The following is a 13473-nucleotide window of genomic DNA, read 5'->3' as shown; positions in this document are numbered from 1 at the left end:
GAACATGCAGCTGGAAAGTGACTGAGGCAGGAAGCAGGCTTTCTAACTGGAGGCTCAGCACTGTCACTACAACACCTTCCCAAAGCTGGGGCTCTCTACCTAAATAGCTCTGATCCAAGGGCCACCTAGACCTCCTGAGCCCAGTGATCTGTCCCGACCCATAAGAGTCAGGAATGGACCATTGTCCAGCCTTGTTTCCTCTTGTTTTGAGCTCTAAATTCCTGCTCTAAATATCCTGTAACTCCTGCCACAACTGGGACACAGATCACAAAACGGGGGGAGTTAGAAGGGACTTAAGCACTCATCTAACCCATATACCAAGTCTAACGCATAATTAGATTCAGGATTGAGTGGCTGTACTTAAAATGATATTTACTAATATGTCTATTTGCTTAAGATATTTCTATTGATCGTTGGCCCTGTCCTGATAAACATTCTTATCCTTAGCTCAAAAGATAATGAAGGCATTCTTTGACAAAAACAAAAATCTGACAAATAATAGGTTGGATGAATGAAAAGGCATTTTATTAGCCCCTATTCCATGTAAAGCTTTTTACTAAGTGTTGAAAATACATCCAGAAAGCCAAATAGTCTCTAAAGCAGCTTATATATTGTAAAAGGGAAAACCAGATGTAGGATGTTTCAGTTGCAAATCAGGGAAAGGTCCCTTCATTTTTCACTTAGAACAAAAATGATGTAAATGCATTTTCTTTCACATTGCCACTACTGCTGAGAACATTACCCATTTGTAATGTTAAACCATTTGACTGGACCTTGGTGACCAAACTTCCTACTCCTAGCTGGAGCTGAGGAGTGGTGGGCTGCAGAATCCAGAGGCTACCAGAAGGTTTTGGCTTGGTTAACAAACCTGGTCAGGTCATTGCATGGTCCTTTTACACTGGGGACTGGTTAGATTGCAGATACAATGTGTCCTAGCCTAGGTAACAAATTTTAAGAGCGCCTTGGAGAAATTTGAGGGTGATGAGGACAGTGAAGTATCATGACATGAGGAATAGCAATGAGATGTTTTAGAAGTAGGGACTACTGATGTGGAAGCCCTCTACAACCTCACCTTGACAATTCCAGGGGAGCAGATGATCTTAGAGATTTGCAGGCACCCTGCAAGCAAGGTAAGGAACTTCTTGGTCACATGGCTAAAATGACCCCGAGACCGTTTAACTCTGAGGTGACCCTTTATTCAGCTACTTTTCATTACATAATAAGGTGTGAGAATTTGGGGTGGGAGATCCCCTCTCATCAGAGCCATAGTTCCTATGTGAAAGAATTCACAAACTGGAAATTTGTGTGGCAAAAAGGGATTTATTGGCACTGAGAAGCCAGCTTGTTAGGAAGACAGACTTCTTAGTGGGCAGAGACCTGGCAGGACAGCTTCCTTAGCAAGCATAATCCTGGTTAGGACTTCTATGGGTAAATCTTGGCTTGGGGCTGGGAGCAGTTTGGGCTACCCAACAAAGGACTATCAGGCCTGGGAGTGGTTCTGGACCAATCTTCAATTCAACAGGTGTGACCCCATCCCTAGCCACCATCTTTGCTGAGGGAGACCACCCAACTGGACTCCCTGAGTGTGGGCCTATTTCAGGGGAGAGTGTGAGACTCAGGAACTTCCCTCGAGAAGGGGGACAGCATCAGGGTTTGCCCCAAAGGTTAAGGGGACACAATTCACATCATTTCCCCCCAAAAGAGCTGTTTATATTATTCCTGACTAGGTCTGGTTCCCTATATGCTATTGATGCGATCTATGGTGTGGGGTTTGTCACCAAATAATGACAGGCACCAAAAGTTGGGTCAGTCATGTGAAGAGTTCACAGAGGTCATTCTCTTTGACAAAAGGTAGATTCATTTAGAAAAACAAGTTACAAAATGAAGGGATACAATGGACGCCAGGAATGATGAATAGAATGGGAGAGCATTTGAAAGACCAGTTCTTAAGTGGAACTCAGTTATCCAGGATAAAGGAAGCACCCCATGAGGTTGGGTCAAGCCCTTAGGTGGCGGACTAAATTCTGAAAGGGACATAGCATCCCAAAAGAGTTAGCTGTAAGGAGGAGGAGGAGTGGGATCGGGAAGCATGGTGGAGTCAGGGGAGATACTACATAGCATGGGGGAGGGGAAGGGGAAAGGTATCACAAGGCAGAGTGCCATGGAGGACTGACCCAAAGGAGGCAGCAGCCATGGGATGGCCCATAGATTTTATAGGGAAAACAACCTCAGGGACATGACTGGGATTTCTGACAGGATATGGCACTACTGGAGACCTCTATAGAGGGTGGGTCTCCAGTTTGACAAAACTGGGATTTCTGACTGGAAGATCTCCCCTGAGGTTGGGACCTTGCAGCTAAAGTCTACCAGAGCCTTCTCCCTGCCTACCTCAGGGATTAATTGTTGAGTTTCTCTTGGTCCAATATTCAGGGTCTCCTCATTACGGTGTCGCCCAGCTACTCCCATCCAATATTTAGCTCCATGCAAAAGTTTGAATTGAATTGTCCAACATTGAAATGGGTTTTCTCATGAAATAGTAAAATTTCATTATGCGTTATTCAGGTAAAGACTGGATGACTGACCACTTGCCAAAGAAGCTGAAAAGGGATTCCTGAACTGAGTGGGTCTGACAAGGTGCTCTTTAAGGCCCTTCTGACTCTAAGATTCCATGATTCTAAATTTAATTCTTCCAAGTTTTTCCTCCATTTATGTGTCCCCAAAAGGTCACACAGTCCTCTCTGTCTCTATATATTACAGAGTCAAAGTATTCCTAAATCAAAGATCTGTTTGCACAGTTTAGTGGCAGTGTATATTAAAGATTCTAAATTCAACTCTTTCAAGTTTTCTTCCATTTATAAGTGCCCCCAAAAGGTCACATAGTCTTATGTGTGTGTGTATATTTCAAAATTAAAGTATCCTAAGTCAAAGGTTTACAGTTTCATGGCAGTGTTTGCTATAGAATTAATTGAATACTGTCCATAATGGATGCTATTTTGATCCATTTGCTTCTTGAGTCCTCGTGTCTGAGAAATAATGGCTTCATTGGAACTGAAGTATGGTGAATGAAGAATATACAATGGCAGACTACCTTGAAAAGTTTTTTTAAATAGATTTATGCAGATGAATAAAAAATTAACATAATTGGCACTTCATTAACTTTTTAGAGCTAATATAATTTAATATCAGTTTTTAAAAATTATTTGTGATTTCATAGATCTATAATAAATTTTCCTTTTGAAGTACCTAAAAAGTGTTTCTGAGGAAGTAATGATTTTTTCAAAATAAATTATATCAATCTGAGATAATCACAATTAACAATATCCTCTACTTTGGGACCACTGAAAGCCTGAAAATGTGAGTTATGAGTCTATCAATGGAATACATCCCAACTATTTCTTGTTCAATCAAGTTCAACGTGCCCACTATATCAATAGCTAGCTTTCAGTAAAAGGTCACCACACAGCTAAAAGGATAACACCAAACAGTTGTCAAAAGAAGAAATTTTAAGCTACCAACCATATGAAAGAATGCTACAGATGACAAAAAGAAAAAAAAAAAAAAAGGGCAAATCAAATAACTGATGTCACCTTATAAAAATGGTCAATGTTGGAAAGGTTACAGAAAGGTGGATATATTAATGTAAAGATAAAATATGAAAAATTATCCATAATAATTACAACAATGAAAATGAAAAGAATCAAAACCGAATACTGTGAAATCATAATGGTTAGTCTTGGCCCCAAAATAAGAAACAAGCATTTATTAAGTGCCTGATATGGACTGGATGTCATGTTAAGGGCTTCACAATTATTACACATAATAATATCTTTACAATAACTCTGGAACCTAAGTACTAATCTTATCCCCATTTCACAGTTGAAGAAACTAAGGCAAAGAGGTTAATGACTTGCTCAGAGCCACACAGCTAGTACGAGTCTAACAGGAAATTTGAATTGAGATCTTGACTGGGACCAGCACTAGTTACTACACGAGATGTATGTAGGGACCTCTTCTCTGTGTAGAAATGGAGGGTTCTGGATGTGGAAGGCTACAGATAACCCCAGCTTTTCCAATTATTGATTCATTTTGATGAACTGGGTTTTTTTTTTCTTTTTCTTTATTCTTTGTTAAGGAGTAGTTTTCTGTACTCGTTTTTAGGGAGTCAGGCTTCCCTACCCTTCCTCTCCCAAGGTTTATACTCCCGGAGGGACTGTGTCTGACAGACACATCCAGAACATCCTGTCGTGTCCCATCCCTCCAAGGGTCGACGAGACCCACGAGGTGGAGTTTGGCCTCTCAGGTTAGGATGTCCTGTGTGTTTAAAGCTAGAGAATGGGTGTTTTCCCCACTATTAACTACCAGTGGTGCACATCCTAATTCCACTGAATTAGTAAACATTAAGGCCTGGAATCTCCTGATTCCAGGGTTGGTGGTTCTATTTACTGTGCCATTTAGCACAGTATTGTATTGGATGAATAGGAGGGTCCCGAAGCATCCCTTGAGTTCCTTCCCAAAGCTAGTGGTCACAGAGGAGGTGTAAATATTTAAAAATCATTCATGGAGCAAGTCATGGCAAAATTCCTCTGAATCTCCATATTGATTAAAATTTTCTATCCTAATCATGTGGTTAGTGACAGTATAGAGAGTTATGGGAACCCCTCTTTGGTCGATGTAGGTCCAGCGTGTAAAGAACCAGAAAAGTCTGACTGGCAAAAGGGAAGTTTTATTCTGTTGGCACTGAGAAGCCAGCTTTGTTAGGAAGGAAGACTTTTTAGTGCTAAGACCCTGGTAGAGAAATAATAAGTTTTCACTGAGAAGGTCTCTTCACAGCAGGCAGGAGTTCTGGTGGGCGGCTGTGACAAGAGGTCCCTTGGCAAAGCATAATTCCTACTTTGGACTTCTGCAAGAAAATGAGTTTAAAATTGCCTTTTTTATACCAAATCTGAGACTAGGGTTTCAATTGAATGAGATTCCTTCAATGTTGTTATTGCCCCCAGGCCTAGATTTCCAGTTAAATAAGATCACTTAAGTTCAAGCTAAGAAGGGAGTGGTGGTCCTGGACTAATTTTCAACTCCCCCATCTCACTCCCACTTCCCTTAAAAAAACTAATTTATTAATCTTCCCTGTTTATTTTTATCAGCCTACAAGAAGATACAGAGTGTCAAGAGACATTTAATCCAATGGAATAATTGATTAAAAAGGGACTTATCTTGATTCCCTGAGGCAGGCCTCTTTCAGAGGAGTTTCTCAGAGTTCACCCCAAAAATCAAGGAGGACAGTTTCAGCCCCCCCACTAATCACTTCCCCCCCCATCACTAATAGACTTCTTGGTATTTCCAAGAAGGTTTTCTTATTCATCTTATTTTCTTATATTTTATTTTCTTATTCATATATTCATCCCTTTAATTCTTTTTTAGAACCTCCCAATGACTTTAGAGCCACAACCAGCTTCCTTCCCCTTCTCTCCCAGATTTCTTTGCTTAATGTACCAGCTATCTTCTCCTTTCATTTTAATTTTCTTCCTACAGTTCAGACTTCTTTCCTTCAAGTTCTCCAAAATTTCTCTCCCCCTCTCCCACTTCAATCTCTGCACTTTTTAGAAATGCAAAGTTTTTCAAATCACCTTCACAACATCTTATTTAAGTCCTCCTCCGGTCCCTTTTTAATCAATTATTCCATTGGATTAAATGTCTCTTGACACTCTGTATCTTCTTGTAGGCTGATAAAAATAAACAGGGAAGATTAATAAATTAGTTTTTTTAAGGGAAGTGGGAGTGAGATGGGGGATTGAGTGGGTACTGATCCATAGAGTACCAGGAACTTGAGGTAACTTCTCACATCAGAGAAAGGTGCCCCAAAATGCCTCTTTGAGCCAAACCCTGCAACTTTTAATCACTCTCTTTTCTGCAAAAGATTGTGCTCTATCCCGGTTCTTCTACCTGTTAGATTGTTCCTTCTGAATCTCCTTTGCTGGTTTATCATCAGTCTCATATCCTTATATTTTGAATATCCCCCCAAGGTTGAACTGGGCTCTCCTCTTTTTCCTCTTCTATTGATCTATTGATCTCCTCAGTTTTTACAGATTCAATGAACTTAACTGATGACTTTCCAATCTATATATTCATTCCTAATGAAGAGATAAAAAAGGCACCAGGAGTGGTAAACGGAAATGGATTTGGGAGAACAATGGTTTATAAAAAGAATATTATAGAAAAGTTCACAACATAGAGCAATCACAGGTTACAAAGGTTTGCAATTTATTATGTGAATAGCACACCCTTGCAAAACCTTGTGTTCTGAATTTTTCTCCCTCTCTTTTGCCCATCCCCTCTCCTAGACAGCAAGTAATACCCTATAGGTGAAACATGTGCAATTCTTCATGAGATTAATGGCCTTGGCCATGACATCTGAGATGCAAACCCACAAGGTTCCCTCTATAGCATCAAGTAAAATTTGGCCTGCTCCTGGTCCCTGCCCTGCCTTTGTTCTCCTCTGGGGCACTTTGATCTTTATTATTGAGGATTGGAAAGGCTGTTTCCAACAGATGCCCTGGGGCTAACTTCTGCAGCTTTCTCTAAACGTCTGGGGCAAACCAAGTAATGAATGCATGCTGAGGACGGTGGTCCCCTTTGGAGAAGTGCAGTCCCCCATGTTAGTGTAGTTCTCTAGTCTCCACAAGGCACCCCTGAGAGAACACAGGCTTTTCCTCCTCTCCTTATGTTTTTCAGGATTAATCCTTCTTTATGCTGTCAATAAGGTGGATTAGAAAAGGATCCCTTCTCTATCTCTGCTTCCAGATAATCTTGTGCAGAAGTAAGGCCCCTTCCTCAATTAACTAATCAGAAATATTTTCAGGTACAAAGAGGAAGCATTTATTTAGTTCCTGCAGGGAGAGGCCCAAACACACCCCTCGGAGTCATCCCAGCTCCGCCTTGTGCTCCTGGAACCTGGCCAGCTTCTGCCTCGTCCAGGGTTTAAAAACAAAAGACTAGAGCCTCCTCACTGGATAGACTAAAAGGACGTAACCATCCTTGACCAATGTCACCAATGCTAGCTTCCTCCCACAGGTCACATCACTTCCTGCAACTTATGAACTTCCTGAACCCAGGGTTCAAAGTGACCCCCCCCCCCCCAGGGTCCCAGCTCTGGGAACAGGGATCATGTGGCTCTATACTGAGAAATACTTCATCCAATCACTCCCATTCAGTCTCATCCAGAATCCTTGATTGGAATGGCAACAGACCCCGGGGGGTATCTATCAGAGGAGGAGGACTCAGTCCTATCATCCCCAGACTTCTGAGCTAGGTCTCAGATTCTCTTTCTCTCCTCTGTGGTACAGCACAAGGAGATAATGACGTTAGCTCCCCGGGTAAGATCACACTACAGGGAGATGACTTTAAACCCCTCAATATTTTTTGGGGGGTCCTCAGACTACTGGCCAAGTTTTTCCTTAACTAATCTCATGATAAGGGGGTGGACCTGGAAGGGATTCTTGGGCTTTCTGACAAGGACTGCACAAGGGGGCAAATGGGGGTCCCATGTCCCTGGAGGAGTGGAAAGGAAGGGGTCATCTGGGGGGTCAGTGTCTACTCCTGGCAGGCAACCTTGCCAAGGCATCTTCCATAATCCTGTTCAGCCTTCTGCAGAGATTCAGCAGTTGTCTTTTATTGCCAGTCTGAGGCTGGGACTTCCACTCAAAACTGAATGAGATTTCTCTCCATGTTGTCAATGCCCCAGGCCCAGATTTCCAGTTGAAAAGAGATTACTTTTGTGGCTCACTAGGACTATCAGGCCGAGATCTCCAACTGAATGAGACCACTTAACTTGGGCAGGGGAAAGCTTGAGGCAGTTTCAGGTTCACCCCCATCAATTCCTTAGTAAGAAATTTCCCAAGAAGGAACTTTGCCGAGAAATGGCGAGAAATTGCGTCCCTGGCCAAGGAAACTTTGCAGAACATTTATCAAAGAACCACAAACAAGATAATTTTATAGGACAGAGAAACAAAAATCAGGTTCAAGTCACTGATATGCTAATTGTATGATTTAGGAGTACAACTGAGGAGTCGTAGGGGTGGGGTTATACTCATTATTGCATTCTATGGCTTAGTCAATAGAATAGAGGTGGAGCAGCTCCTTGAATCCTGGTCGGACTGTTCTCTGGCAGCCAGCATTGTTTCTGGCCCTCCCTAGGCTGGGTACCCTAAGGGTTTCTCCAGAATTGCTACATTCTTCCTAGTAATTATACCTCCTCAGCTCCATCCCAAATCTATTGGAACTGGCCTGAATCACTTCATTGTTGAAAAGAGCCACAGTTGATCATCACATAATCTTGTTGCTGTGCACAATGTTCTCTTGGTTCTATTCCCTTCACTTAGTGGCAGCAGTTAATGTTAGTCTTTCCAGGCCTTTCTATTTCTTTTCTTTTCTTTTTTTAATAGCTTATTATTTTCAAGACACATTCATAGTTTTCACCACTCATCCATGCTAAACTTTGTATTCCAAATTTTTTCCCTTCCCTTCCCCCATTTCCTCCACAGATGATAAGTAATCCAATATAAGTTAAACATGTGTAATTCTTCTGTACATATTTTCACAAATATGCTGCACAAGAAAAATTAAATCAAAAAGGAAGAAAAATGAGAAAGAAAACAAAAAGCAAGCAAACAACAATAAAAAGGTGCAAATACTACGTTATGATCCACACTCGGTCCCAATAGTCCTCTCTCTGAGTGCAGACGGCTCTCTCCATCACAAGGCCATTGGAATTGTTCAGGTTTTTCTGAAATTATCCTGCTGATCGTTTCTATAGAATTGTAATATTCCCTTACATTCATATAACACAACTTATTCAGGCATTCCTTAACCGATGAGCACCCATTCTCTAGTTTCTTGTGTGGGGGATGAACTGAGTGAAGACCCTCTCATGGGAATTATGACTTGAGACTTTATACTAACAACTTGAACTATAGCTAAAAAGCTGCAATGTTTAATTGTCTCGAGTGAACATTCCCCTACTGCTTCCCAATACCGCTTAATTAGCATTTAAGTACTTCTTCTTTTTTTAAAATTTTAATAGTTTTTATTTACCAGATATATGCAGGGGTAATTTTACAACATTGACAATTGCCAAACTTTTTGTTCTAATTTTTCCCCTCTTTCCCCCCCACCCCTGATGACAGGTTGACCAATACATGTTATATCTGTTAAAGTATAAATTAAATACAATATATGTATACATGTCCAAACAGTTGTTTTGCTGTACAAAAAGAATCAGATTTTGAAATAGTGTTAAGTACTTCTTTTGAGGGTGATGATGGCTTTAAATTCTGTCATCTGGGGATATCTGCTTGGATAGCAGTTCTCTATGCAAATTTTAATTAAAAGTTTATTATTGATTTGTATTCTTTTGGTTTTTGGAAAGATTTCTGGGTTTAGGGTATAAGCCTGGACTCCCCCAAGCAATGGGAAAAAAAGATCAAAGAGGGGATGAGTTCTGGTCTATTTAATCTTGTGCTTTGCAGTTTGTACTCACACTCCTTTTATTGATGAACCCCTTGTCAGATGGGAGACGCCCTTTCTCATGAGATGGTAATAAAACCCTACTCTGAGAGTCTCTGATTGTTTTTTTTGTGGTTGCTACTATCCCACAGCTTGGAGGGTATGTCCTGTCCATGAAGGGACTCTCCGGAGAGTTCTCCGGATCCTTGGACTTGGCTGAGGAACTCCGCTCTGGTGGGGTAAACCCCTGAAGAGACACTCGGAGGAAGCAAAAACAGAAGTGGGCTAGCAAAGGTAGGAGATTAATTCAGCCCAGGAGATAAGCCAGCTGAGAAAAGTTTGAAGTCAGGTAAGAAGTGGTGATGGTGGGGGTGGTGGTGGGGAGAGACCCTATTCCCAAGAAGACTTTCTTCTGCCAAGTGACTGGTGAGCCTCCTGAGAGACTGGGATTGGGACTGGGAGGATTTAGGTAGTTAGATTCTGCACAAAACTCCCATTTCCCTTTGCTATTAAGAAGAGCCTGCAAGGATTCTCCTATTTCCTTTTGATAAGACTGAATGAATCCTCCATTAAAAGAGGTTACTGTGAGCCTTAGGGAAAAAAGTAGCTGCCTCTAAACCTATCTGGAAAACCCTGGAAAATCCCTCTTTAGGAAGAATTGGGATGAAGTACCGAAATGTATGGGGAAATACTGTTGTTTTGTTTGGGCAGGGGCTGGCTCACTGGGAGGAACTGTCCGTCCCCTGAAGGCTGGCTGTAAATTCAAAGGAGCCTTCCATACTCAGCCAGCAGGCTCTTATAAGGCTTTGGCTGCAGAACTCCTCTGCTTCCGCTCCAAGGTGGAGAACCAGAGCTGGATTGATTTAGAAAAGCAGTTTGTGTTTATGCCTGTGAGCCTGTGTTTGGTTCCTCTGGGTTTCTGTCAGTTAGCTGAATTACAAAGGAAAAGATCTGGCTGTTTGGAATTTATTAAGTGCTTGCTTTATGCATAATTGGACTTAAGCAAATAGATTTTAGCTAAAGAGAGGAAGAACTATTTCTGAAATAGGGAAAGTTTTTAATTGTCACACCAAAAAGAAAAAAAACAACTGACCTTTCTATGGACCTAGAACTGGCCAATTTGGGTCATTTTGGCACATTCTCAAGGTTTTGAGATTTACATTTCTTGCCCCGTCTATCAAGCTAAATTGCTAATTTATTCTATTTTTAAGTAGGCCTAATTTACAAGACTAAAAGCCTTCTGAGGGCCAGAACTAGAGGCTTACAGAAAAAAACTGCAGAAAGAAAAAAGCCCTCTGGGATTTTCCAAGCTTCTCTCTATTTTGAATCTTAAGGTTTGTCTTGCTTTCTCCTTTTAAGGAGAAATAATAAAGGCAAAAAAATTTGGCATATAGGGATATGTACAAATGCAGAACAAATTGTATCTGAAAGGTGTATAATATGTCTAAAGATAAATAAGAAGGTATTGAGGTGTCCCTCTAGAAGGAGGGAGCTTGGCTCCAAAAAATTCAGGTTAGGTTTGTTTTTTTTTAATTACAGTTTTTATTTACAAAACATATGCATGGGTAATTTTCCACCTTTGACCCTTGCAAAACCTTGTGTTCCAGATTTTCCCCTCTTTCCCCCCCACCAATGGCAGGTAATCCAATACATGTTAAATATGTTAAATCCAATAACAGAAAGAGCAAAAATGCTATGTTTGATCTACACCCTGTTCCCATGATTCTCTCTCTGGGTGTAGATGACTCTCTTTGTCACTGAACAATTGGAACTAGTTGAACCATCTCATTATTGAAGAGAGCCATATCCATCAGAATTGATCATCATATAGTATTACTGTTGAAGTATATAATGATCTCCTGGTCCTGCTCATTTCACTCAGCATCAGTTGGTTTAAGTCTCTCCAGGCCTTTCTGAAATCCTCCTGCTGGTCATTTCTTACAGAATAATAATATTCCATAGCATTCATATACTACAATTTATTCAGCCATTTTCCAACTGATGGGCATCCATTCAGTGAATCAGATTCTTTTTTTTTTTTTTTTTATTAATTTTATAACATTTTTTTTGACAGTACATATGCATAGGTAATTTTTTTTTTTTTTTTTTTTTTTACAACATTATCCCTTGTACTCCCTTCTGTTCCGAATTTTTCCCCTCCTTCCCTCCTCCCCCTCCCCTAGATGGCAGGCATTCCCATACATATTAAATATCTTATAGTATATCCTAGGTACAACATATATGTGCAGAGCCGAATTGTGTTGTTGTTGTTGCAAAGGAAGAATTGTATTCAGAAGGTAAAAATAATCTGGGAAAACAAACAAACAAACAAAATAATGCTCACAGTTTACACTCATTTCCCAGTGTTCCTTTTCTGGGTGTAGCTGATTCTGTCCATCATTGATCAATTGGAATTGGATTAGCTCTTCCCTATGTTGAAGATATCCACTTCCATCAGAATACATCCTCATACAGTATCATTGTTGAAGTGTATAATGATCTCCTAGTTCTGCTCGTTTCACTCAGCATCAGTTGATGTAAGTCTCTCCAAGCCTCTCTGTATTCCTTCTGTTGGTCATTTCTTACAGAACAATAATATTCCATAACATTCATATACCATAATTTACCCAACCATTCTCCAATTGATGGACATCCATTCATTTTCCAGTTTCTAGCCACTATGAAAAGAGCTGCCACAAACATTTTGGCACATACAGGTCTCTTTCCGCTCTTTAATATTTCTTTGGGATATAAGCCCAGTAGTAGCACTGCTGGGTCAAAGGGTATGCACAGTTTGATAACTTTTTGGGCATAATTCCAGATTGCTCTCCATAATGGTTGGATTAGTTCACAACTCCACCAACAATGCATCAGTGTCCCAGTTTCCCCACATCCCCTCCAACATTCATCATTATTTGTTCCTGTCATCTTAGCCAATCTGACAGGTGTGTAGTGATATCTCAGAGTTGTCTTAATTTGCATTTCTCTGATCAGTAGTGATTTGGAACACTCTTTCATATGAGTGGAAATAGTTTCAATTTCATCAACTGAAAATTGTCTGTTCATATCCTTTGACCATTTTTCAATTGGAGAATGGCTTGATTTCTTATAAATTAAAGTCAATTCTCTGTATATTTTGGAGATGAGGCCTTTATCAGAACCTTTAACTGTAAAAATATTTCCCCAATTTACTTCCCTTCTAATCTTGTTTGCATTAGTTTTGTTTGTGCAAAACCTTTTTAATTTGATGAAATCAAAATTTTCTATTTTGTGATCAATAATGGTCTCTAGTTCTCCTTTGGACACAAACTCCTTCCTCCTCCACAAGTCTGAGAGGTAAACCATCCCATGTTCCTCCAATTTATTTGTGATTTCGTTCTTTATGCCTAAATCTTGGACCCATTTTGATCTTATCTTAGTATGAGGTATTAAATGTGGGTCCATGCCTAGTTTCTGCCATAGTGAATCAGATTCTTAAGAAATGGATTACTTAATTGATGTTAGAGGTTTGCCTTGGACTAAATGTTTGCCTGTGCTTTGTTAACAGATCTAGAACTGTCTCCAAAAGTGAACTGGGACTTTCCCCATTTGAGATTAGTTTATTTCATTTGGGAGAAACGGTAAGTTTTTAAAGAACTCTATACCATATCCTCATTTCTTTTTAGCCCTTAGGAAACAAGGATAACTAATCTAGACAGCACCTTTAGAGTTAGCAGTTCTAGGAGTCCTGGAAGAAGCAGAGTGGGAAGGACCTTACCACATGTTACAGATGATAGAGACTGTACTCTGGAGGCTGAGAACACCAGGTTTAAGGGACCTGTGAGGGAACCTCAAGAATGGACTGTTAAGGACAATTTATAACTTCTAAAATTGACTTTGCAATTAGGAATTTTTTTTGGTTTACCTGTTATTTATATTTCCAGAAAAATGTATAGAGATTACTTGATTGGAGGAAGTTTGATTAATATTTTTTTA

Source organism: Sminthopsis crassicaudata, chromosome 2, assembly GCF_048593235.1.
Source record: "Sminthopsis crassicaudata isolate SCR6 chromosome 2, ASM4859323v1, whole genome shotgun sequence".
Taxonomy (NCBI): Eukaryota; Metazoa; Chordata; class Mammalia; order Dasyuromorphia; family Dasyuridae; genus Sminthopsis; species Sminthopsis crassicaudata.
Note: the sequence above shows the minus strand (reverse complement) of the source record.